General features: G+C 41.8%; 1 protein-coding gene across 14 annotated transcripts in view; it reads right to left on the reverse strand.

The window, feature by feature from the left end:
- TSPAN4 (tetraspanin 4) overlaps positions 1–27992 on the reverse strand; it is a gene marked incomplete at its 5' end in the record, with an annotated part of 479305 nt that overhangs the window by 221740 nt on the left and 229573 nt on the right. Inside the window, one exon of one of the 14 annotated variants that reach the window (XM_080617781.1) lies at positions 16713–16730. The exons of the other annotated variants lie outside the window; for them this stretch is intronic. Of the gene's footprint in view, positions 1–16712; positions 16731–27992 lie in introns of those variants that run through there. 14 annotated transcript variants of the gene reach the window in all.

A 27992-nucleotide genomic window follows, 5' to 3' on the forward strand; every position in this document is an offset into this window, starting at 1 on the left:
GCAAAATGTACAGCCAGCTCATTTTCTTCTCTAGCAGCTTATGTCCCCCTCTCAGATAACCCACTAATTTTCTCCATAAATTGGGGAGCACTTCCCTAAAATCCAGCTACTCCCATAGCAGCAAAGAGTTGAAAATCTGCCACACACTTTTTCAGAAAGGAAAAATCTGACTGAACCTATAGTAATGACAGTATTAACACTCAAGAAAACAAGATCCATTTACCATCTTTGCCCTAAATTCCCTGTGCGCTTGATCTCTGTGTATGCCACTTCCTTATCTGTGCAACAGGCCAGCCTGTCTCTGCTTTCCTTCTCTTGTCCTCTGCCTGCCTTATGATTTTGAATGTAAGCTCACAGAGCTAAGCAAGAAGATGGCTGGCTAATATTTCTTAAAAGGCTTGCCCCAGCAGAGATTTAATCAAGATGAAAACAGTTTTCTTGCATTAAGCATCTTGCCAGTCTCAGCACAAATCAAGAGATGTAGGCACCAATTATTTAAAGAACAATTTAGTAAAAGTAAAATGAGATAGTTTTGCATGTAGGCTGAGCAGGTCATCCTCACAAACCACCCTTTAATTCTGTTAATTTACAAACTGCAAAGCTAGAGTCTAATTATTTCCTTTCATTTCCTCCACAAACTATAAATATACTGGGTATACCTGGTGCAAGCTTTAGAGAGAAATAACTTGAGCACAAAACACAAGGGTAATAACTCCTGCACCATCTGTTTCAACAACTTTGGATGACTTAAAGCTTTTCCACTTTTTAATCTCCCTACTTCTAAGAACAGAGGTACTTCATAGCCACGATGGAACTCACTTTCTTGCTCTTCCTCCCTGCTTTCCTGCATGGTATAAGCTCTGTCCCCAGAAAGGAGTTCTCCTTTCCTAGGACATAAAAGATGGTCCCAGGCCACTTAGCCTGCGTTTCCAAGACATCACTTATTTCTCCTATTGCATCAAATAATTCTGCCTCCAATCATCCTGATCTTTATAGCAACTAGACCAGTTTGGCAATGGAAACCCAAAGGCAATTCAAATTTTTTCTATGTCCCCTGTCTATATACAGAAATATCCGTGTTCAAAGCTCCATATTAAATGGTAAAAAGAAAGCCCGGGTACAGCTCTGTACACTCATTATGTTGAAACACTGTCAAGTCAGATAATTGATATTTAATAGGGGTGCCCACAGTATTGCAAGCATGTAACAGAGGCCAATTTGGCGTATTTACTGTAAACTAGACACCTGAAGGCTCAAAAGCAGCTCACTTACTGCTATCTGGATAAGAAAAGGCATAGAAATCACTTGATTTCACCTTTCCTTAAGGCAAGAAATCATAAATTCCCAAGAGAATGCAGTCCTAAACATGGGTGGAATAATTTATAAAACCAAGGTCTGAGGCGGGAGGCAGAGTTTCTAAGTGCTGCTTTTAAATAAAAAATAATAAACATCACAGTGGGTATATTTCAGGCAGATGCAGAAAAAACACACGGGGAAGGCTGAGGTCCCACACGACCCTTACAAATAAAAGATACTTCTACCCCAGCCTCCTTTCACCACCATCTCTTAGCACCCCTCATTGAAATGAAAACTTTTCAAATGCATGTTAGTGTAAAATTTAGCTCTCAAGTCATTGCTGCTATTCTTTGTCACACCAATATCACCAGCTAATTAGAAACAGTGTCATTTGGGATACAGACATTACACATCTTCAGAATCGTCATTTTATGAAATCTTCCACACTAGGAAACCCAGTCAGTCACTCCCCTAAATGGGAAATCCTTGAGATAGCAACACTACACCAGCAGGCTTGGATGACATGCTTATATGATGGATAAAACCCTGCAGGGAATCTGGGGAAAAGCAGTAATAAAAAGAGAAGAGCTGATGTAGTCTACTTTTGTTCATCCCTGGTGGAAAGTGGATGAAAGGGGCAGGGACATGCTGGGACCCCTATCAACATTTAAGCCATTACGATAAAGTAATACTTACATGAACTAAGAAGAACAAACATCAGAAGCATTGTGGCACTGGGCCATTATGTCCACAATGGTGACTCAAGGGGCAGGTGAATTACAGCTTTCACAAAACTGTTTGTTAATGACTGAACCCAAGACCACAGCCTGGACCTAGTGACCTTTGTTCACCTCAGCTTTCCATCTACTTTATCTCTCCCCAACTACTTCTATATTCCCATGTGCATTCCCATGCTGTGGCCAATTCATATTGATCACTGCACACAAGAAAGCAAGCACTGTGCAGTGTTGCCAGCAGTGGTTCAATTTGTAACGATTCTGGTGGCATGTACCATTTACGTTGTAACAACTCTGTCCCTGCTGCTCTGATTTGAGGGCTCATAACCTCCAAATCATCCCTGAAAGAGGAGAGGCAGCACTCCAACCATGTCAGATGAACTGCAGGCAGTAAACTGTAAAAGGGGTCAGGGATCAGCAGAAGAACTGTTAAACTGCTTTAGCCCTCATACACTCTCTTAGAACCACCTCATCAAAGCTTTAACTAACACCTGAAAACACATACCTACACCACACCTACACTTGCCACCTCACCCTGCAGGTGCAGTCATCACAGGTCCTGCACCTTGCTCCTACCTCTCACAGGAAAATCTACTCCCAGTTCCCTTGTCTGTTCTCACTGCAGTGACCGGTCCTCCCCGCACACACACACCACTTTGCAGGGCAGGCAAGGCTGGAGTGAGCTTTGTCTGTGTACTCTGAGCTCTAGTGGTGATAACATGTCAAAACATATTATCCATGTTATCCATATACTGAGGATCCCTAAAGTGCGTGCCTATCCCCATGGTTTCACTGAGAGCTGCTTTACAGGGCTCTTCAGCCAGCTGCTCGCCTCTGGCTCCTTTTTCAGTGCACCATATTTTTCCAGACCCAGCTGCTGCTTTCCTTGTTCCATGCCCAGGGCTTCCGCTCCTCATGTCCTGCTTTGTGTGACACCTCTAGACCCAAAGGAACCACCAACTGAAAGCAATGGGTATCAGGCCTTCCTTTTATCCATTTTGAATACTGCTTTCTCTTCCTGCTCCATGATTTAACTCTCATGATCACGAAATACCAGCCCCTTCAGATCACACAAAATGCAGCTGCTAACCTCATTAATTAGTCTCATTAGTCCTTTATTGGTTGCACTGGCTTTTCCTCTACTAATGCCTCTTGTCACTGCCTTCAAAACTCTGCATAGCTCCATCCTCCTAATGAAATAACCCACTTTGCATTAACTTCAGTAGCCTGCAAGCATCTCATAAAAACTGTTAAGTGATCCATGAAATAAAATAAACTCTAAAAAACTATGCTATTACTGAAATATACTATATAAAAACAGGGCATGTATGTGACAACTGCTCTGGTTCTGCAACAGGAGTGTGTGCAAAGGCATGCCCATGAGAGGTGATAAGTCATTCCCTGCAGTTTCAGGCAACAAAATGTCTAAGATCAAATATTACTACAAGAGTGGGAGCTTTTTGTGGTTATTAACTTTGCTCCACACCGCAGCTAAGGGTGATCAATTGATAAATACAGTCTAAATGGTTAAATTTAATTTCATGTACATACAGAGATCACCACATAATAGCTTTAATCAAAACTGTTTGGCACTGCCTGTCCCCTTCTTCTGCAACATGCCTACTGAGCAATTCCTTCTCTCCTCCCTAGCGCACTCTGCAGCTACTGTTTGGTTTACACTTCATTCAGTGATGCAGGCTTTGTAAAAAATGTACCTCTTCCATAGACTGAGAAACATTGCCTCTTTCGATTGGAGAGTGAACTGAAGTTCAGGGCCAGGCTGGCTATTCTGACTCAGAGGGAGGAAAAAAAAAAAAGGCAAACTCATGATGGAGTCTTTGATTTGTTTGCTTTTGTATATTCATTGCATGAATATAAACACCTAAAAGTGCAAGGCAAAAGAGAGTGAGAACGTGATATTTTTAACCTGACAGCCTTGCTCTGCTGTAGGTCTGCAGCCTTTGCTCAGCCCTGGCCAGTTCTGTTTAGTATCTTCATCAAGGGCAGAGTCAGTGGGATCGAGTGCACTGCCAGCAGCTTTGCAGATGACACCAAGCTGATTAGTGGGGTTGAAACACCTGAGGGATAGGATGTATTCAGAGGGATGTGAACAAGCTCAAGAAGTGGGCCCATGTGAACCTGATGAGGTTAATCAATGCCAAGTGCAAGGTCCTGCACCTGGGTCAGGGCATTCCCCAGTATCAATGCAGGCTGGGGCGTGAAGGGATTGAGACCAGCTGTGAGGAGGACTTTAGGGTACTGGTGGATGCAAAACTGGATGTGAGCTGACAGTGTAAGCTTGCAGCCCAGAAAGCCAACCATATCCTGGGATGCATTAAAGCAAGTGTGGCCAGCAGGTCACGGGAGGAGATCCTGCTCCCAGGAGACCCCACCCGGAGTACTGCAACCAGCTCTGGAGTTCTCAGTATAAGAAAGACAAGGACCTGTTGGAGCAGAGGGCCACAAAAACCATCAGAGAGAGGGAACACCTCTCCTATGAGGAAAGGCTGAGAAAGTTGGGATTGTTCAGCCTGGAAAAGAGAAGGCTCCACAGACACCTTATTGTGGGCTTTCAGTATTTGCACAGATGGGGACAGACTTCTTAACAGGGCATGTAGCAATAGGACAAGGGGTAATGGTTTTAAACTAAAAGAGGGGAGATTCGGACTAGATATAAGGAAGAAATCTTTTGTAATGAAGGTGGTGAAACACTGGTGCAGATTGCCCAGAGAGGTGGTGTATGCCCCCTCCCTGGAAACATTCAAGGTTGAACTAGATGACTTTAAAGGTCCATTCCAACCCAAACCATTCTATGATTCTATGAACATTACTGAAGAATCTAGGGGTTGAGCCAGGGCTGTACAATCACCATCTACAGGCTAAGCAATGCACAAATCTGGTGACAGTGTCCCTGCATGTCAACCCCCTTCCTGACAGCCCACACAGAACGAGGCAGCAGCAATCAAAGGACTTCCTTTCTAAATCCTGCTCTGTGCTATAAGATTTTGTAGTGTAAAGAGCCTGTGCTGTCACATGTGGCCAAAGTACCTCTTTCTCTTTCAGAGAGGTACAAGTAGGTCAGACTTGGAGTCGTAAAGCCAGTTCCTGAACCAAAAGCAAGACATGTCAAAGAAACAAGTAAATCAAATAACCATCAGCCCTAGTCAGGCAGCAGGTCCTTCAGCTCAAGGAGTATTACACCATGGAGTTCTAAGCTACGGATCTCTCAAGAACCTCTTATTGTAGAAATAATTATGAATATTTTTTAACAGGTCAAACAGAAAGGAGCACGTTTAACTGAAACCTCAAACTTACCACATACATAAGATCATGTCTTCCCTTGCAACTCCTCTAAAGATTTACTGATGCCTCCAACACAACTTTGAAAAAATATCCCAGGCAGAAGCAATTTCACTCATACAGCAGACTTCAAGGTTAGGGCTTGGTTTATTTTTTTAATTTTCTTTATTTTTTTTCTTTTTTTCTTTATAAATAAGGAAATTTGCATGGAAAAAAAAGGACCTTCAATACTTAATAGCTCATCTCCTTCTGCTCACATGCCACCTGAAGTCATGATCTTTGGTTTATGGCATAATTAGTTGCTGTGGAAAGAACATAATCAGAGATGCAGAGAAAATACTTTGGGTATGATTTGCAATGCTCTTTATTTAAGCCTGTGCACAAGTTACTTGTGCAGAAAACCTCACTGCTTTTTATGTGCTCTCATCTGCATAATGGTTCTCATCACCTCTGCTCATGCATTCAGACATGCTGATATTGGCACATGCGCTACTTGCACTGGAGGCATTTCCTTCACCCATATTTCAGCACCTACATGTTCAAACAGTGATGAGAGTGTAAATGCATGCAGAACAGCTAGCACCAAGTCAGGGTTAAAAAACCCCAAAGAACTCTTTAAAAAATTACTTGAGATGGGCCCCAAACCCCTGTGCACCAGAGAGCTCCTTTGGCACTTGTGCTTTCTGGGCTTTTGTCATCCTACTCTTTACTAAGGTTTTCTTTTTGCCAATAATAAAAATTTTAGGTAAAGATATTCCCTGTTTACCCTGCATATTTAAGTCTTGGATAGAGAGGATTACTGCTGCAGATGAAAGACAAGTAGTGTCAGTCACTGAACTCCTGGAGAAGCACAAGCCCTGTTCCTGCCAATGCCCTCAGTAATAGAGTGAAAGAACAGAAATAAAGAATCCATCTGACACCCCATACAAGATGACTTGTAGCCCAAAGAAAATCTTTGTCAAGACCCATCTTTGCAGTGTCAGCAGGTCTCAGCAGCTCGAATGCAATTTATGTGCTAGTTTTCTTAAAATCAGGTTACTTTCTTTAACCTGAGAAAAGCTGACGTTCAAAGAAATACCACTTCAAACACACGCGATACTCAAGATCTCTGTCAAGTACAAAGCAGTCAATCAGACACAAAAATCTTTAAACTACACAAGCAAGTATTTTAAAGCAGAAGCAAACAAAACAAAACAATGACTTAGAAAAATTCAAAGATTCATTAATGTTCCCTAACTAGTGTCTGCCTTTTAACACAGAATCAGAATCATAGAATAGTTAGGGTTGGAAAGGACCCTAAGATCTAGATGATCATCTCACCTTTCCAACCCTAACTATTCTATGATTCTATGATTCTAGTTCCACCCCCCCCCCAGCATGGCCAGGGATACCTCACACTAAACCAGGTCACCCAAGGCTCTGTCCAATCTGGCCTTGAACACTGCCAGGGACAGAGCATTCACGGCTTCCTTGGGCATCTTCAAGGATTTTTTTCCTTGAATATTCAAAAGAGATTTTCTTCTTTTCTCGCATCCTTAAAAGCAGGGCTCAGGTTTTACAACCATATGAGCATGAAATCAAGTTCATATAACCATATTTCATTCCCATTTCCAAAGCAGTGAAGGCCCAGCAGCATTCCCTAACCTCACAGGGATCCATGTGCTCAGCACTTTTGAGAATCAGGTCACGGAGAGCCCATTTCAGCAAAGTACCCAACCATAGTTTTCACTGCATTGAGATACTCATGTAAGCACACCCTTAAATGCTCTCGTGAGTGGGACTGTACATAAACATGAGAAATGCAGTGTTTAAAAGGCTGCAGATTGAGCTGGACTCTGTATACTGCTACTCTAGTGGAAGGAATTACTCCCTGAGCACACATCTTTGAGGCTACTGCTTTGCAGAGCTACCTGCAGAGCTGGCTGGGAGGTGCCTCCAGCCAAAACAAGCAAAGTTAGTTCAGGTGGCTTGAAACGAGGCAAGGAGCTCTCCTTCCAGCAACTTGGTCAACAAATGTGAGTAAGCACACAAAGACCCCAGGGCAGGATGGAGAAGTTTCTCCCCTGCAGCACTGTTGGGTCTGTATCTTTCTCTTCATAGCTGAAAGACCTCAATTTGCTCGTAGCTCCCTTAGGCTTCTTCCAAAATCCTAGCTTAAAGACAAATATGCTTCTTTTTCCGTAAAAGGACTGAAAATAACCCTCCTAAGGGAGCAGTAGATGTCCTTTTCATCTCAAAAGATAACAACTTTTTGGTATAAGCAAACAGATATTATTTTTTACGACACAATGCATTTCTTACAATGCAAGCTGTGCTGAAGAGAGTTAAAATTAAAGAACATGCAACAAATTAAAAGAGTATTTGAAAGGAATAACAAACAAACCCCCTAGGTAATGATTAAATATTGATATTAAAATGCAGTGTACCTGTACAAACAAAATGCAACTGCCCACATATATTTGTATATATTATGTTATCAGCTATTATCCCTTTTCCTGACATTGTAAAGAATCATAGGGCTTATATCATTTCACATAATAAAAGTAAGCAGCAGCAGATCTCTTATTCCTGACATCTCTGTTACTGTTCAGGCAAAACGAGAGGAGCTTCTGCTATCAAAAAATAAAGAAAGAAATTCTGGGTAGGAGCACAAGCTTTGCCTTTCTGTTTTGCCATTCTGAGCATCCATAACAATGAACAGTCAAAAATAACTTCAGGAGTGCTACCAGCAGACATGCTTTCAACTATATTTTTTGAACAGATAACACATACAGGTAAGCAATTTAAAACAACAGCCTAGGATTTACACTCCTAAAAAAACATATTAGTGAATGTAATAGTCATAATGCTTGAAATAAAAATGCTCTTTTGGAAGAAAAAGTATCACCTGCTCTGGAAACCATATATCTGTATTTGCTTGTTCACATCACTACAATCTGGCTCTTTTTACAATTCATTATCAAAATCTGTAAATAAGCTCATTTCCCTAAGGAACCATCCATCTACACAGAAAGAAGAGGCATCTGTATTTTAAGACAGCACAGGTATGATTCCCTTTTTGCAAAACATACCTAAACTCTGTTACCAAAGATAATACAGAGGCCCTAATGAGAGTTGTCTAATCATGAGGCTTTGTTTGGACAGAAATAAGGACATAACTTAGAGCTTTAATGACATAAAATGAAAGAGGAGCTGAAATTTAGATGTCCTCATTGAAAAAGTACTTCCAAAGCATCAGTTTAGTCTTTAAAGTCATCACCCATTTTGCACACTGGGTAAGAATCTGAATTTAATAAAACCAAATTCATGCCTAAATTTCACCTGAGCAGGATTTCCTATTGGTTTACACTTGGCTTTCAGATATTTCTACTCTCTAAGGAATACTTGGCGCAGGACCTTTGCAAAATTTAATCCTGCTAAATCTAAGCCCTATCATGCATTAAACTGCTAAAAATACAAGGTCAACCTCTTCTGCAGTCCAACCTCCAAGCAATTTGTTTACTGTGTTATATTTATGGGGTTTTTTATGAAGGCAGATTTATATACTAAAAATGATTTCTGCATCAGATCATCAAGAAACCAACTGAAAAGTGATTGGGATATCTATTGCATTACAGTTTTCAGAATGGCAGGGAAAGTAGAAAGAAGAGCCAGCCCTCCTGATTTCTGTGTTCTGCATTTCTGCCTTCAGACAGGATTTCTTAGTTGATGGGGAAAGACCACCTCCTTAGGAACATATTTTACACATATTTCCACCTATCTGACGACCATATTAAGTTTCTGCATAGCTCTGATATTGCTAATGATATTTCTCTCAAATAATGCATAATTATGAGCCTATAAAACTTTAATTAAGATGCTTTATAGCCTTTTATAATTGTCACCAAAACCTATGCTGTAGGGTAAAGTGTACTTTTAATTTCTACTTGTTATGTTTACACTGTGCAAACAGATTCATTACAGTAACAGCTAGTTATTATTTCTTAGAAGACTATAAAAATCTCCTGTTAGAAGTCTGCATAAAGCAAACAGTTATTTATATTTGCTTCCATTTTGTTTGGAAGCAGAAAAGCTAAACAAACTGTAACACAACTGTAAAAATTCCTACAGGCGTCAAACACTACAAAGCTAAAACCATACCTCTGCTGCTTTCCACATGTCAAGAATCAAGATACTGAATGTATTTGCAAGAGCAAAAAGTTAAAATACCCAGAAGACAATTATACTCACTGCCTAGCTCAAACAGCATAATGTGTTTGGAGCCTGATCCAAAACACACTGAAATCATTGCAAGGTGCTCTTCCAATCTCAACGCCTCAAAAGTCTAGCTGCTCTTAGTCCAGGCAAGTCTCAGAGCAAGCTTCTCTCCTCACTGATGCATGGGCATCATTGTGAGCAGGACTGCTGTAAATTGGTCATACTCAGATGAAATGGCATTCAATTTTTTTATGCAAGACAGAAAGGCAGGAAGGTTGAATCCAGGACTCCCTTCACCACTGTGGAATGGGATTTCTTCATTGCATTTAAGACAGGATAGGTATAGCAGGACAGATGTAACAGGGTATTAAAGCTCCAAGAACTGGGAGGGAAGAAGGGCTGACATCCTCATCAGAGCCTGTGAGGGCTCATTGCTGGCCTGCCAGCTCTGTGGGTCAGACAAGTGATCCCAAAGGCATTCTTCCACATTTATGCTTTCAGCCAGGTCTTAGAACCTGTCCCATAGTGAAATGTGCAGCACCTTTCCTGCCTTACAAAATAACCATGGAAAGAATTTCAACAGACACATACTCCTTTCAGAGAAATTTTTAAAATGCAACCCAAAAGAAACAGACAAAGATCAGCTTATCAAGCAACTGGAAAAACACAAGTGCTAGCAGCGTGAAAGTCCCCTGGCGTGGCCCAGAGAGGGCGCACATTCTCTGCTCCTCTGTCCCTTGTGAAACGAGCAAGACTCACGCTGCTGGAGTGCACCGCATCGGCCAGTCTGATGGCAGGTAGTAGCTCCACTACCAGTCCTGACATAATCCTGGCCTGGCCTTAGCTGCTCCTCCAACACCAAACTCTCCTAGAAAGGAAACCAAGCCAAAGTTGGCTTTGGCAAGACAGAGGTGCAAATCTGATTTTCCTTCATGGAGTAAATTACAGATCCTGCAAACTCGTGCAGCTGGAAGCTGACAGCTTCAGATGAGAGGAATTCATCATTATTATTTTAGTCTGAGAGCAGCTCACTGATTGCAGCTTGACAACTTGAGTTAATTAGTTGATGAAGGGTCTGATGCACACTAGATGGCTTCACATCTGTTGGACGCTGACACAACCAGCGGAATAAAATCCATACTTAAAAGGTCTTTGGTCTTTTTAATCCTAAACTACAAATCACAAAATCCATATAGCAAAACCTGCAGATCAGAGTAATTACACAAGAGGTTCCCCTTTCTTGGCCCCTGGGACAGCCTGGTCTCTGCTGCTTATTGAAGCTCATAAACAGACAGACATGACTTCAAAAGCATCCTCTTTTCTTCCTACAGTCCCAGTGGTTCTCAATAATAAGATAACTGGTTTGAACTCAACCTGGCAACATTCCCCTATGGCTGCTTTGCCCAGCAGGGAAATACCAACTTGCAGGTTTTCCTCTGCTCCTGCCAAACAGCAGGATTTACCCACATTGTCAAAAAGATTATGTCAAGATCATCTGATCCCCCCATCAGATCAACGTGCAGAGACTCTTGCATTCAAGTTTGCAAAATGGTAAGGTTCTCACTAGTCAGCTAAAATAGTATGTGAAACCATAATGTCTCGTGTTCCTGAGAAGTAGTGGAGAAACTCAAATCGTAGGAAAGCTGTCTGGGAAGTGATCTACATGGGACTGGAGCCACGGAAAGCCATTAAGCATTGAGGGACAGGGGAAGAACATTGCCTCCTGGGAACAAGAGCAGGCCATTGCTGGTAGACTGAGAGCTACTGTAGCTATTCAGCCAGACCTCTGCCTGGCTCCACCTGTAATCAGCGGCATAGCTATCAGTCTCTCTGTGGCCCTATTTCTTAGCACACAGAAAAGCATTTTTTTCCTCTACCTTTCATATCCACATTTTGCACTTTTCAGGGCACAGCCTGCTTCCAAGTCCTTTTTTCACTTATCACCTAGGAAGACGAACTGCACTTCTAGGAGCTGTCTTAAATCAAAAGCAAAAAGGGAAACTCCAAAGGTCACCAGGATGTCTGAAATGTTGTAAATCAGAGGTTGCTGGAGAGCAATCAAGAGAAAGGGGTAATTTCCTTTAGACGAAGACAATGAAATTTCAAGACAAGCAGCTCTTGTCACTTGAAGCGATGAGCAGAGTGTATAACTCAGCAATCATCTCACCTGGGCCTCCTGAGCTATGAAAGGGGCTGCAGAGAAAGGCACACAGCTACGGGCACAGCAGCCAATATTTAGTAAGAGATGTGCATGACAAACAGAAATGGCTGAGTAGAAGACACTACAAGGCTTTACTAGTTTAATTCTGGCATGTTTTAATCTTGTTTTGTTCATCCACACAACGACTCTGTTGATAGAGTCGGCATTCCTGTATCAGAAACATTTTGGTCCTGAATCTCTGCTTATCTACACTTCTTGAAATACCATAAAAGCAGATGAATATTTGTGTATAGGACTATTTCCTCTCAGCTTGAGAGAAGCTTAAAGAATTGGCTTCAACAACTTTGCTGTGATTTAAGTTTATTTTTTTACCATGCTGAGCTCTGACAGAAGAGAGGCTCCAGTGAGAGCCAAGCTTTATTCTGCCTCCACTAGGACGCTGTTGAAAATCTTGGGATGAATCAGGACAGCACAGGTGCTGCACACTGAGTTTAAAAGCAAAACGTTCTGCTGCAATAATGTTTGAGCAGTTAGGGAACCTCAAAGATGATTTTTTGTTATTATGCTCTAAACAAAAATCCACTTTCCATGTTGACATTAATTTCTATAACACAGCTTTCAAAACAAAACAACCCCAAAATTCAATAAACTGCACCCAGGATGGCAATGGCTCAAAATCAGAAGCAGCATGTTGGCATTTTTCCCAGAAAAAGAAATATATACTTGTATGTATATGTACAGGCACTTCTTATTTTTCACAAGATCAATGCAGCTCTGGGGGTTATTCCCACCTCACTCAGCCAGAGGCAGGGACAGGCTGGTATTTGCAGTGCATGAAACCTTAGGCATGAGAAGAAGCTTGTTCACCTGACCAACTGTGCATGTGCATCAGAAGTAGTTAGCAGCATGGCACTCCTAAATCTATGATGCTGAAGCCTTATCCTTCCTATCCAAGACAGAGACCTTAGCTTGAGGGCTGCTTGTCTCATCTCAGTGCTTCCAGGACAGAATTATTAGGCTACAATAAGCAAGCTCCTAACAGCAAGTTGATGAGACTAAAGGAATCCCCTTGGTCATCCCCAGCCAGTTGTGAACAAATCCCTGCACTAGCAGCAAGGTTAGCTAGATTTTTCTTAGGAGCAGGTTACAGAAGCTCCTTATTTTAAATCCTCCACCAAGCCTACTGTGATGATGTCTGCAGCTGTCTTTGAACCAGCAAGAAGTGCAAGTCAATTCTTGCAGTAACAGGGCAGAAGAGATGCAGTTCCACACATACCCTTACACACTCCTGAAGAGGCATCTGAACACTGTCCAAAAATTAATTACATGGCATGACAAGCTCTGACAATTAGCTAACTAGACTGCTTGATGGCTAGGATTTTAAATAAGGATCTTTCAAGGGAGAAACTCTGCAACAGGCAGTGCAACTGTCATAACAGCCTGAGCTGTCATGAAAGCATAGAACCAATGAGACAGCCCTACAGGCTTCACAACTGCAACTGCAAAGAGAAGAAAAGATCCTGGGGGAAAAGGACCTACTTAACTACACCTGTGCCTCACATTCATCATCAGGCCATCCCCCCTTGCAAGGAGGCTGGAACAGAGGAAGACTTGGGTCTTCTCCAGACTACAGTTGGCCCTCATGAAGCAGCAGGGGAAGCCAGCACCACCATCTGCTCTCACTGGGGCTGGAAGAGGCACTCTGTCACACCACATCAGGAAGAGGTCACAGGCATGCATGCAAACACAATCAGTCCTGTCCAGTGTGATGGCAGGCCCAGCAGCCTCGACACCGGCTAGACCCAAAAATGCATTGCCTCCAGAATCCCCTGCATATTTACTCTGAAGGCTGCTGCTCCTCTACCTCATCATTGAAGGGGAATTTTGGCAAAGGGCTTTTGCTGCCACACACCACTTGTGCAGACTTCTCTGATGGTTGCTTTTGAAAATCAGTGTTTCACTCACACAGCTTTTGCCTCTTTTGGGTGAAAAACCAACGCTCCCACTTTTGCAGTTTTCTCCCTTTGCATGCAAAGGGAAGGGACGAAGCAGCGAGGATTTCAGGAGAGTAAATAACCAGTGACTTGACAGCAAGTAAATCAGCACTTTGTAGTGTTCATGGCAACAGCTTCTGGCATCGCAGAAGAAACAATTCATTACACAACAAATAAACTATGATCTTGCATTTACAAGGCAGACTTTCATGCAGCCAATTACTGTATGTGTAATGGTGACTACAAGTCTTATGTTACCACTTACAGATCACCTATGAGATGACTGGGTTTTACCAGTATATCCTTTTTTATGAAAAAAGGATCAAGGAACGTATTAAATAGGGAAGATGGGTTTCAGTAGAAGATGGGAGCCTGTTTCCCTCCTATACATGTGAAAATCTTATGTCTCTCCATGCTTCTTTAAAAGGAGAGCGACCATCAGGTTGAGGGGGGTGATTCCTTTCCTCTACTCTGCTTTCATGAGACTGCACCTGCAGTTCTGCATTCAGCTCTAGGGCCCACAACACAAGAGGGACGTCGACCTGTTGGAGTGAGTCCAGAGAAGGCCATGAAGATGCTTCAAGGGCTGGAGCACCTCCTGTATGAAGACCAGCTGAAAGAGTTGGGTTGTTCAGCCTGGAGAAGAGAAAACTTCAGGGAAGACCTTATAGCATTCCAGTGCCTAAAGGTGCCTACAAGAAAACTGGGGGGGACTTTTTAAAAGGGCATGTAGTGATAGAACAAAGGTGAATAGCTCTAAACTGAAAGAGAGTAGATTAGTTACAAGGAAGGTAGTTTTTTTTTTTGAAGGTGGTGATACACAGGAACAGGTTATCCAGAAAAGTTGTCTGCCCCATCCCTGGCAGTGCTCAAGGCCAGGCTGGATAGGGCTTGGAGCAATCTGTTCTAGTGGAAGGTGTTTATGCCCATGGCAGGGTGTTTGGAACTAGGTGAATTTTAAGGTCAATTCCAACCCAAAGCATTTTATGATAGACAAGGGGTAATGGGTTCAAACTTAAACAGGGAAGTTTAGGTTACATATAAGGAAGAATTTCTTTACTGTGAGGGTGGTGAGGCACGGGAACAGGTTGCCCAAAGATGTTGTGAATGCTCCATCCCTGGCAGTGTTCAAGACCAGATTGCACAGTCTTGGGTGACAGGTCACATGCCATGGTCACAGCCCAAGCTGTGACCTGCCAGCTCAACTTTCTTCTTTAGAATTAAGGATCAAATCTCTATCTAGATAGGTACACTGAAGCACTGTTCGCTTAAACTAGATCTACTCTTAACATTACATGCTAAATAACCACTGGGTTTTGATACAAATCCCTCAGAGGCTCATGCTCCTCAGTCATGAATCAGATATATAAGCAAGATTCTCAGCCTGCAAAATAACTACAAGGAAATCAAAAGCACTGGATGGGTTTACACCAATTGTGAAACCAGACAACAGTCTTCAAACTGCAGAGGCTTCAGCTCAGTCAAAGTGCCACCACTGAAGTATTTCTCCCCCATGTATGTGCTGCCTTTTTCATTTCTGCTAGAAAATATTTGCAGCAGCATTTCTGAACCGTGCCCTAGGATTTGTTTACTTTTCCTCCTTTCTTTGAGTAGGGGCTCTGTTTTCCTGATTCAGTTGAGCTATGCATGCCCAGGCTCAACTGTATAATTTATCCTGCTATGGCACAGGTGAGGTGCCCTTCCCTCAAGCTGTCACCAGCCCTGCTGGAGAATCAGCTGCCAGCTGGGCCTCGGTATCTATGGAGGAACCTCACATGTCACAATGTTAGACTCCCTCTGGCTCCTCCATCTGGGAGCACGGCTGGCTCCTTTCTCTTTCAAGGCAAGCTGCCAGTAAGGGCCAGAAGTCACTTCACACTGTTATTTGCTACCTGCCAATCCATATACACAAGCCAGCTTAATTTAAGAATCTGGCTTTTAGATTTATTTTTCCTTCCAGGCAAAGGAGTACCAGGACACTGCTGCTGAATACGTTTTGTTATAGCCTCCCATTGCTGCTGAATGCCATAGTTTATTCTGTATCAGGTTGTTCATCATAACCCTGCTTTTGTTTTTCAATGTGTTTTTGGAAGAGGCATGGTCTGAATGCACCGTGCAGTACTGCATGGAAATTTCCCTAAAGCAGATTAGAAGATATGCAGAGGCAGAGTGGCTCCCTGGGGTGGGGACCCACGCAGCCATGGCAGTGAGAAAGCCCTTGGGATTTATCAGCTCAGCTAGTATTTATTACAGAATTCAAATGTTCTCTTCCTTCTTCCTGTGTGGGCTGATCCAGCACCCACAGAAGTCAGTGGGAGATCTACCTACAGGTCTGAAGAGCACAGAGGCAAACTTCAGAGAAACTTTTTAATTTAGAGAACAATTTAAAGCCATCACCCTGTAGATGTGAAATAGCTACATGAGACATGTGCAGCTACTTTACTGACAGCTGCCCTTCTACAATGAGCCTGTACAGTTCAAAAAACTTGATATGCCTCCTGATGTGCTGAATGAGAGGATTAGATCCATCCTCTTCCCAGAAGAAGGGAGGGAAAGATGGGAGTCAGTCTACTTCACAGATAAAATGACAAGAAGGACTAAGACTTTGTCCGTGAAAATTAAGTAGCCTTTCAGACAGAGTTTCTGGTCCACCTCAGATTGATTCAATCCCTGTGCTTCAATTTTGCTCTCCAGCCGTTTTTTTTATACCATCTCTCACCAGCTCATTGAGGTTTCTAGGTATCTGTGCAACACTACTGGTGACAGACATGCTCTATGATAGTCATAATAACAGCATAATGATAAGGACAAGGTACCCAACACAAACCTGAAATCTGACTGTTTGCACAAGGAACATGAACTCATCAATGCACAACATATGCTAAGATACTTTTTTTTCCCCTCATACCTAGTAGATATCAAGAAAGAGCTTTTCTGAGCAAAAGGTTAACTTTACTGTTAATTATCAGTATAACAACAACCAGCCTTTACTAAAATGTTTTTCGCATTTACTAGAAGAGCATTTACCTGTGGCCAGTGATTCCAATGTTATCCACTCTGTGTTGAATCATTACGCTGGCTCACTTCAACCAGAACACGTATTACAACCTATGTATTGACTTGATTCTTCCAAGACACATCTGCAAATGGAAATGGAGGTCTGCCACATTTCTGGTAACCTTGACATTGTTCTAAAGCACTTCACTAACAGCTACCACTCAGTACAAGCAAGGGAAGACAACACAAATGGGGAAATACAATATGGACAGGTGGTGGTAGTGAAAAGGAGTGAGACACACTGTCATCACATAGGGAGTATTGAAGCTTTGCTTACAGAAATCATTTCTCACATACCAAAAGAAGCTGCTAGCCACTCAGTCAGAGCCAAGAATTTTGTCGGATTTGGGCATGCAGTACTGAACAGCTTTGCATTTCCAAACCTTACAGCTTTTCTATAGTGGTAACCACTGCATTCCCATCATGCTGATGCAAAACTACAGCATTGGACCCACTTGTCCAAGGTCTGAGTAAATTGCTCCCTTCTTCTGTGCTCCTTTCACAGCAAAGAGCCCATGTCCTCCTCTGCCTTCCCTCCCCCCACAGCCCCTCTCTCAAATCATTCAAGCATGTTTGCAAGAAAGGAAGAAGTTACTTTTCAGCCACAATGACAAGCCTCCACAAAGGAAGAGTACACTTTTTACAGCTAATAGATATCTATACCGAAAGGATGCAACCAAACACCTTTAAAACCAACCATCCAACATTAATAATCAAGTTTAGGGGTTCTGCAAGGTATTTCAGGTGAAGTCAATGAGTTCTTTTATAACATGTGCATGCGGAAGCACAAAGCAATGTAGGAAGGTACTGCAGTACAAACTAACATTCACTAACAAGCTAGTGTTTTCAAAGGTAAAGGAAAGCTCTGACATACGGATACAACAAAATAGAAGGACATGTCAGATACATTTTGTTAGTAGATGTTATAAGAAGTGAAGAATATATGAAATATATATCAATAAATGTACCCTTCAGCTCCTCTTTTTTTACTCTGTCTTTGCTACTGACACTTACATTGTAAATCAATATCTTTCTGGCTCCCAGAAAGATCTTGTTCCAGCCACTTTATCAAGCCATACTAAATAAATCATATTTGGCAGCATAACTCATATCTTTCTACAAATAAGATTTAGAGGAACTAATCTCCAAATGTAGCTTCTTAGTGTACGCAATAAAGCCACCCCTTATACTAAAATTCACACCTGTAATATTTCAGTATGCATGGTAGCAAACAAAGAAACCACAAACAGGAGCATTTAATGCATCTTTATGTTGCTTAAAAAAAAGTTTCCTTAATTTTCATTAACATTTTTCCAAAGAGCTAAAAAAGCTGAAAGCATTAATAGCCTCACAGTGCTGAAGCCATACATCGTACTGCAAGGGTGTGAAATGCACTTCAGTTGGTTTCACAAGCACACCCCATGTTTGGCAGTGTTTTGCCTTTCAAAAAAAACTAACAAAGGCTGATTTCTGCATGTGGGACAAAGCACAGCATGTAGAGTTCAGAGGTTTAAGTCCTACAGCCACTTCTGCTACATGCTTTACTAAAGGCTTTATGCAAAATGCATTGAAATTTTCCTATGTGTATATGGGTTTAAAGCTAGGTCTGTTTCCATCTCTTCAGACCTCAGCCTGTAGATCTAAAATAGCAAAGGCCAAGCCAGTCTAAAGGTTCAGTCCTGTCCTCATTTATTAGATGCCTTGAGACTCTCTTTTAAGTAAAAAAGTCTGGTGAAAGTCTCTTCAAGAAAGTCTCTGCTGCCAGAGCCCGAATCAGAGCTGATGGATAGGAATCACTTGATTCAAAGCCCCAGAACAGAAAAGCATTATTATTAAATGCTTTTATGCTTTAATATCTTTGCACATTTACTCAATGATGTAACAACAGCTCTCTCCAAATATATTGCTGGTGAGAGACCTGTTCTGTACTGCACCATGTTACATACCCCATGCAAATAACAATAACACTGATCAACAGAAAATGCAACTGGATTTTTGGTCATGAATATAAAGAGTCAGTAGTTGTTCTTTTTTTATTGTTCCTACATGTGCAATTTTCTCAGTACTCAAGACAGAGCACTGAGCTAAAATGGTCACTGCTGAGAGCCTTGTGCCAACGATATTAGGATAGAGGAGGTGTAATTAATATCTAAACAGGGTAATTCTTATGCAGTAATCAGGCTTTACTTTAGATTGCTGATTTACACATAACAAACACTGGAAAGAAAACAGAGAATACACTGTTTCTTCACTTCTTTTCTTCTGGCCTTTTACCCACTCACACCCAAATACTGCACTGATAGAAGCCAGAGATTTCTGGCTCAATACTTATCCAAATCTGGAAATAACTCAGATACATATTTTATTGATGATATTACATATGTCAACTAAAAAAAACCAAAAAAACCAAAACCACCCCAAAACCAAAAAACAAACCCAAACAAAAACAAAACCAAAAAAAAACCCAAAAACAAAAAACAAGCACCACCAAAACAAACAAAAAGAAAAAAAAAAAAAAAACCACAACCAACCGACAACAAAAAAACCACAACCAAATATCAAACCCAGAAAATTTGCCTTCACCATAAGCCTGTACCAACACAGAAAACACCGGCACTGCAAAACATCAGCCTCACACAGAAATTGCGTAGAGGCTCTGATCTGTTGGAAGAGAAATGAGCAGAAAGGCCAAGTTTCCGAATGCCCTCTGCTGGTACCTGTCAATATTACTGAGAGTTTCACCCTGTTCCTAACGAGCCTTTCAGAAAACTAATTTTAATGATACCCTGGGTTTACATTCACCCTAATAATTTTACCTTCTTACAGACTTGCTTTAATGGCCAAGTTTGCTTAGTTTCAACCAACAACAGAAACTGAAGTGCTGCAGTTCTCCTTGTAAACAACATGGGTAGGTTTGCCATTTAGATGGAAAATATGTCAGAAAAAATTATCAAATCCACTTCTAGGGTTCATCACCTTCATTATTTTGACCAGCTGTTTTTCAGGAAGCTTCTGTGAAGTTTTTCTTACCTTCCCACTGAGTACAAGGCTGCAGGAACCCAGCCATCCTCCTGCTGCAGGATCCAGGAAAGAACTGGTTGGCTGGATTTTTATCCCCAGTGATGTGCTGGCTCACAACACACAGCACAGCCATCACGGTGACAACCGTCACAATGAGTGCCATACCACAGTCACGACCACACAGCCACAGCAACCAAGGCTGCCCCTCCCCAGGTGCACCAGACCTTGGACACTGGATGCAGCACAGGGATACAGCTATAACAGTTGCACAAAGTGCTAGACATTTTTGGAATTATTTTCTCCATTTTGCCCAAAATAACCTGGATCTAGTAAATTTCCAAGCATGATGGAATGACCATCTTATTTCCAACATTGCCCTTAACCATCCACTAGGAATTTGAAAAAGTCATTAGGAACTGGTAGGGAAGAAAGCCATGTTACAGTTCCTTGGTATTCTGTGAATTACTGTTCCTTTACCATAACCTTTCAGTTACATGAGGACATTGTGTCTGATGGTACTTTAAAGTTATGTTTCAATTCCATGTTAACAACTACACAGTTGTATCAGAAGAGACCAACAATAATACAGGTCAGGAATACATATCCTGGAGCGATCATTGACTTCTTGAAAGAGATGATTATGTTTTTTCATGGCAGAGCTTTCTCAAAGGTATAGCTGTTGAAGGCATGGGCCTGACAAAGCAACCTATATTCCATGAAGCACTCTAAGGGAGGAAAGCATTTCAAGCATAGTTGGTAACAAGGGCTGCTGAGAGAAGAGAAGGAACACTTCTGCTTCTCACGGTGTTCACAAAAAAGGAATACGTAATAAAACACCCCTGGCTAAAAATGTCAAAACCTCCTTCATGAAGTAATGGTCATTGCACTCATGAACTGAAGAGGACAGACATGGCACTGCTCTAGTTTAGGACAAAGAATAAGCAACTACACCTTGTGGTTCAGGGTCCTTTTGCTGGCAGCGTGCTCCTCTGTGCTCCCTTCACTGACACACCAAAGGACTTCAGGACAACGCTTTACTAGGGATACATTTTTGCTTTCAGGCAGGAATAAATTTTAATCAGCCTCTGCCCATTAGCTTCACCTTGCTTCCTCTACTCCTTGCAGGGAAATAGGGGCAGAGCTCCAGCTCTGTCCTATCCAACAGTGAACTTCAGTAATGACATTTCTGCCATCTACTACTTAGACAGGAAAACAGGCACTTCCTTGGTGTTGTACATCTGAAGTTTAATACTACAGCATTTATTATGTTTAAGAAATCTTTGATGAACCTATAAAAAAATCCAGCTCAAATTAACCCAGAGAAGAGGATTCTAAAATAAGGTTGGTCCCATGCTTAGCAACATGGATACAACCTTAAAATCCCTGCTTGCGTAACGTATTATGACAGGAGTGATTCTGCTAATGACAGATCACTTCAGCCTGCTACTGCTTCAGGACCAGGAACTGACTGTACCTTTACAGACTCTGATTTCTATTATTGCAGTTGGTGGCCCCATGGATCGCCCTTGTTTAAACAGGGAATGCTGTTTAAACTTAAAAAAAAAAAAACAAAAAAAACAAAAAACAAAAACCACCTCAGGCCATCCATGAAAAGCTGTTTCAGCCTAGTGTTCATTGTTATTGGTGTGGAACAGATACAGTGGCTACTGGGCTACCTTTTTGATTTGCACTAGTTTGGCATCTGTATGGATGACATTTTAATTTTATCATCCTTTGCCATATTTACAAGTGCTTTTCCGATTGGATAGGGAAATCTGATCTAGAAACCTGCAGGGTACCTGCTTCCAGAGGGGAAATTAACTTGACCTTCACATTCTTATCAAACGGGATCCATAATCATTAGCACAACACTAGAAAGACGTTTGTCTTTTTTGGCATAGAAAATGCCAGGATTCAAGGGATAGTAGGAGAAGAGCTGGCACTTAAACATAACAGCAGCAACATGCCTTCATTTTGATACAAAATACATTCCAGTTCAGTAAATATACCAGTGGTAAAGCAGAATAACAATATCCTCTAAAAAAGCCTGCAAAATACTGTTTTCTACTCAAAGACAAGGTTGCTGCATTTTCAGGTCTTCCTCCCACCATGGTGATATCTGGAGCTTTCCAAGCTTTACATCTCTGAAAGCAACACAGGCAGAGGCCCTAGAAAAAAGACTGAACCAAGAACTGGAGCACTGAAAACTAATTTCAAAACAAGATTTCAAACCAAATACTTCAGAAAAGATTTGCGTAAAGACACCTCATTCAAAAGCTGCTTCTAAAGCAGCACCATGGTATACTCTTGCTTACGCTTTTCATGGAATTTCAAATCAAATAACCTGAATTTGCAAAAAAAGAATATCTTATTCCCCAAATCCTGTAAATTCACTGTGGTGTCATTATTATTGACATCAATGATAATGCTGTCATATGTGGGAGTCCCAAAACTCCAGCTGGGTTCTTCCCTTCTTGGTAAGAGATTTCAAGGGACCTGCACAGAAATAGTAGATCAGAATACAAGAACTAAATACAACAAGTTCTACCAACATACAGCTCACTCCTCTAGTTCTATTTCTTCTGCAGTGAAAACAAAAGGCGGGGGGGGGGGGAACTCCAATAAAATCTGACACTAAGGTTAAAAGATGTATCTTCAGGACATTTTTACATAATCTGAAAAACAGGCCCTGGTCAGTTGTCTGACATCGGGGTCAAAATATTGAGAGGCACTTGACAGGTATTTCCTGATACTGACCTTTGCAGAATGATTAGTCGTACCTGGAAAATAAAGATGCTAAAATACTTTATAAGAGGATAATAATTATTCTGGATATTACAAGTATTTACTAAGCCTGGGGTTAAAAATAAAGAGATACAGAAAATTCTGAGAAAAGGAGCATCAGAGAATAATACTAATCTCTTGAAAACAAAGTTCAAAGACCAAAAATATGGTTAAGACAATTTAAACATATAACACCATCTTCTTATACTCTGTATAATTTACCACAGTAATTTATGTTTTAGCCAATTGGCTGGAAAATGGCTTTGTGGAGAACAACCTGGGGTTCCAGTGGCCAACAAATTAAATATAACTCAGCAGTTGCCCTCAAGGATGAAGATGAGCTGTGTACTAGGCTGTCTTAAAAGAAAGGAAGCCAGAGGATCAATGGAAGCGATTAGCTTGCTCCACCCAACACTTGCAAACTGTGCCTGCAGTAGTGGGGCCAGTTCAGTGGTCCCCGGTACAAAATGAACACTGATATACTGAAGCAAGAGTAATGGAGGGGCACCAGGATGATTAAGAAGCTGAAGCAAGTGCTAAATGAAAGGCTGGGAACTGGGCTTGAGCAGTCCTAACAGAGGGTTAAGGGATGGTATTGCGGGCTTCAACTACATAAAAGGGAGGTATACAGAAGATGAAACCAAAGTCTCTCCAGAGCTGCACAGTATTAGGAGAAGAGCAAATGGATATTGGAGGGGGGAGGGGAAGGAGGAATTGGAACAGGGGCTCTGAGGCATGTGGAATCTCCATCTTTGGAGCTGAAGACAAATCTTAAGATTTAGAAAGGCCGTGGGTTACCAGCCCAATATAACTTCAAAGCTAGTACTGCTTGGCACAAGGGATCAGTCCAGATGACCTCAAGATGCCATTTCCAACACGAATTTATTCCCTGATTCCACAACGTACAGGAAAGTCAGGGCTGTGTAACAAGAGTGACAGAACTCAGGCTATATATTGAGAACAAGGCAGGATGTGAAACACTACAAGAATCACAGTGTTTTGAAAGTAGAATGTAAAAGACAACAAACAGTCTCCCTAAGAGACAGGAGATTGACCTACTGTGTCTCACACTGCATTCCAAACATGAAATGAGGAATATATTTTTACAGAGAGAATTAACCCGACAGACAACAAGAGATACTCTGGCAGACCTAAGCAGAAGGGGAAAAGTATACAGAGACATTTTACAAAAATTCATGGAAATGTGGTTACAAATTATAGGTGGCTTGTCACAAAAGGGACATAGAGAGTTTAAGTATGGTCACACAGGCACAGGCTATTTACACAGTTACGTTAAAAAGAAGATATATGGTGGAAAAGCTGAAGTCCCAGAATGCAGGATGAGGGGTCAGGCCCAAAGGACTTTCAATCACATTACAAATGGATGTACTTTAGTTGACCTGAAATGTATATGAAGTACAAACTGTCAAAGTCAGAAGCATTGTGAGCTGATAACTCTGCAAAAGTATGACCTATAAATAGCAGAGAAGTAATACCACTATAGATCAGAGAGAGCTGTAGAGAAGATGTACAAGTATCACAGGATTTTTAAGTCATTTCCACTCCTGAAGCATCTGTAAAAGACCAGACACAGTGACCATAAGAAATGGAAAGGAAAGAATGTTTCATCACAAACTCTTCTCTTTCACTTCATGAGAATAAAGTGATTCAAAGCATAAGAGAAGGCCATTAGATGCAACTGACTGGGGGCCTAAAATTCACAATGACAATTGCTTACAAAGCACTGAAATCTTCTGGAGAAAGATCACAGTAGCACAATACAAACTGGTGTATTATTTGACCTCAAGTCCTCAAAAAAGCACTATGGAGCAGGAAGCCTCTAAAATACTTTAGAAGGCATTTAAGGTCCCTGATGCTCATCCTTCAAGTAGCAACTATGCCTTCCTTCGTCTCACTTCTAGACTCTGGAGGATAAAATAAAAAACACTTGTGTCCAGATCCTATGTATGTTCTTCACTGGTATAATCCAATCAGCTTTAAAATGCAGATTATTATCATTATTGCTATCTGACAGATAAAGGCATTGACGCACAAATAAGGAAAGATTAGTCATCAGAGCAGTGAGAAAGATAGGAATGTATCTCAGCAGCATTTTTCATGAATAAGGTCAACAGACATTTGATTGTTCATCATTTTGTCGTGAGTCTAGAGCCACAATGAACACAGACTGAACACAGTTCAACAACAGCTTATCTTTTTGGCTTGCATTTGTATTTCATCCAGTGCATACCGATACATCCCACATGACTAGGCTCTTTCCTCTACTGCTGCACTAATATTGAAAAGCTTCATAGCAGATAAACTCCTTATTTTTAGTATTTTGCCTGTAACACAGGAACTGCTTCCACCAACAGGATGCTCAACTCTCATTAATCCATAGACAGAACTTGAATATCTCTCTTGATTTGGCTTAGACTCCGATCAATGGAAGGAAGAGGAGGCGAATGTATATAGTTAACTTACTGGTGACTAGCAGGAATTACTAGCAGGAAATGCTTTGATGGCAGCAGAGAATAACAGAAAATAGCTTAAGCAAACACTATCATTGTGACAAGCAGAAGGCAGTTTTACATACCTGTGAGCTTATCTTTTAATTGCCTTGAAAGCTGAGGCTTGCAGTCAGAAAAGTGATTGCAATAAAGATTGTCTTGTTCACAGTATGTGCATCCACTGCGTCCTCACTGATTAAGCCATGTAAATCAAGGGGAATGTATGCCTTTCGGAAACAGATGCTGAGCTAAGTATCAGTTTACAGAGTCCAAAGAATTCAAGGCCAAAAAGGCAAAAGGAAAGGAATTTGGTACTGTTTCTGACCTCTGGCATTAAGTAAGGAAGCAAATTTGCCAAGCATAGGCTAAATACTGTGCATTTGCTGCCTGTTAATACTTGGTGCTCCTTCCATTTGAGAAGCCAGAGTCCTAGGATCTCCACAAAAACATGTTCCAAAGTATAATGCGACTGGCTACAATTTAGAGCCACTACTGATCTAAATAACCATGTAACATAAGCAACATGCCTTGTTCCAGTCTCACCCTTGCAGTAGACATTTCTGATGGGAGGGTTTGCAGCCATTTACCCCCATTAGTACTCCCACAAGGGCCAAAGTTTTCTGGGAGGGTGCTTCAGCTAGACAACAATGCTCCCATTCCTGAGCAAGGGCAAATCAATCATTTTCGAGTTCATCAGAAATAGTTTGCTTTCTCCCAGATAACTTTCTATGTCCTTTTCTATGAAGCTACTTTGAGTCTATTATTGTTCAACATCTTTGTCGGTGACATGGACAGTGGGATTGAGTGCGCCCTCAGCAAGTTTGCCAAAGACACCAAGCTGTGTGGTTCCGTTGATACGCTGGAGGGAAGAGATGCCATCCAGAGGGACCTTGACACGCTTGTGAGGTGGGCTGATGCCAACCTTATGAAGTTTAACCATGCCAAGTGCAAGGCCCTACACCTGGGTCGGAGCAATCCCAGGCACAGCTACAGGTTGGGCAAAGAAGAGATTCAGAGCAGCCCTGCGGAGAAGGACTTGGGGGTGTTGGTCGATGAGAAAATGAACATGAGCCGGCTTCAGTGTGCACTCGCAGCCCAGAAAGCCAACCACATCCTGGGCTGCATCAAGAGGAGCGTGACCAGCAGGTTGAAGGAGGTGATCCTGCCCCTCTACTCTGCTCTCGTGAGACCTCACTTGGAGTATTGTGTGCAGTTCTGGTGTCCTCAACATAAAAAGGACATGGAACTGTTGGAACAAGTCCAGAGGAGGGCCACAAGGATGATCAGGGGACTGGAGCACCTCCTGTATGAAGACAGGCTGAGAAAGTTGGGGCTGTTCAGCCTGGAGAAGAGAAGGCTGCGTGGAGACCTCATAGCAGCCTTCCAGTATCTGAAGGGGGCCTACAAAGATGGTGGGGATGGACTATTCATCAGGGACCGCAGTGACAGGAGAAGGGGTAATGGGTTAAAACTTAAACAGGGGAAGTTTAGATTGGATATAAGGCAGAAATTCTTTACTGTAAGGGTGGTGAGGCACTGGAATGGGTTGCCCAGGGAGGTTGTGAATGCTCCATCCCTGGCAGTGTTCAAGGCCAGGTTGGACAGAGCCTTGGGTGACACGGTTTAGTGTGAGATGTCCCTGCCCATAGCAGAGGGGTTGGAACTAGATGATCTTAAGGTCCTTTCCAACCCTAACTATTCTGTGATTCTATGATTCTATTACTATAAAGGCACCAGACTGACAGCCCAGACTTGGATATTTCACAGTGCTCTCATTGTACCAAGGCAGTTCCCTCACCCCAGCAGCACTAAGAGACACCAGCTAACAGGAAACTATTGGTCCTACCACCTAACTCAGCTCTGTAGTGACTTCCGTTCAATGTCCTACTATCCTTTGTGTTTACAAACCATACAAGTACAGGCAATCATGTACTACCATGGCTCCTACTCAGTGATCTGTCTGTTAAATTGCCTTCAACTTGGTTTATCAAAATCCTTGTCAGTACAGTCCAGTCTGATACAGCTGCTGGCATACCTGCTAAGCCTGCCACCCACAAAGCTTTATTATATTGGAGCATTTCATGAGATGAACACCTGATTCACTACAACCAGCTAGAAGCCACTAAATTCATTTCACATCCCCGAAGACACATCAAATCCAACATCTGATTTGCAGTGGCTTCAAAGCAGCTGAAGTAAAAGACTCTATTTCATTATAAGCTGCCTAAACCCATGCATTTCCATCTCTAGCTACACAGCCTTTACTTTGAACTCCACAAATAGATTAAGGTTATTGTCAAAACAATAGGACAGTGTCACCTTGGATAAACTCAACAGTGACACCAAGTAAGCAGTAGCTGTGTGGGAGAGCCTACAGCAGCAAGTTACTAAAGGAGAATGCAAACTATTTTTCACAAGGGTGAAAACACTTCATTTCTTTATGCTAAGAACCCAAGTGGTCTGGGATGTTATTTGTCAAATATTTGGATATTTGGTTAGACACTAACCAAACAGCATTAAAACTACCTCAGTGTCTGCTTCAGTGAAACACAGTAGCACACTGCAAAAGCCAGCCAGCACAGCTCAGAGCAGTCACCATTACTGCTGCATATTAAAGCATGCCAAATAGAGCCAGTGCCTTATAAAAGGATCTGTCTGATTTTCTGTATTTGTTTTTGTGCCAAAATAGAAAGCTACTGGCCAGAACAGATTATAATAAGGAAGACTGTGACTGCCTTTGACCCTTGCTCTGCTTGGGTTACTGTTTCCTATGTGACATTTTTGTGTGAATAATCTGGCCCTTGTGCATCTGCTGTGGTTGCACAGGATTCTGCTGTGACAGACACATGGAAATTATCATTCATCAACAAATGGCTACAGAAAAACACAGTAGTAACAAAACCCAGTACTAGGTTGCCAAAGCATGAAAAGGTAC

This window comes from Psittacula echo, assembly GCF_963264785.1.
Source record: "Psittacula echo genome assembly, chromosome: 5".
NCBI lineage: Eukaryota > Metazoa > Chordata > Aves > Psittaciformes > Psittacidae > Psittacula > Psittacula echo.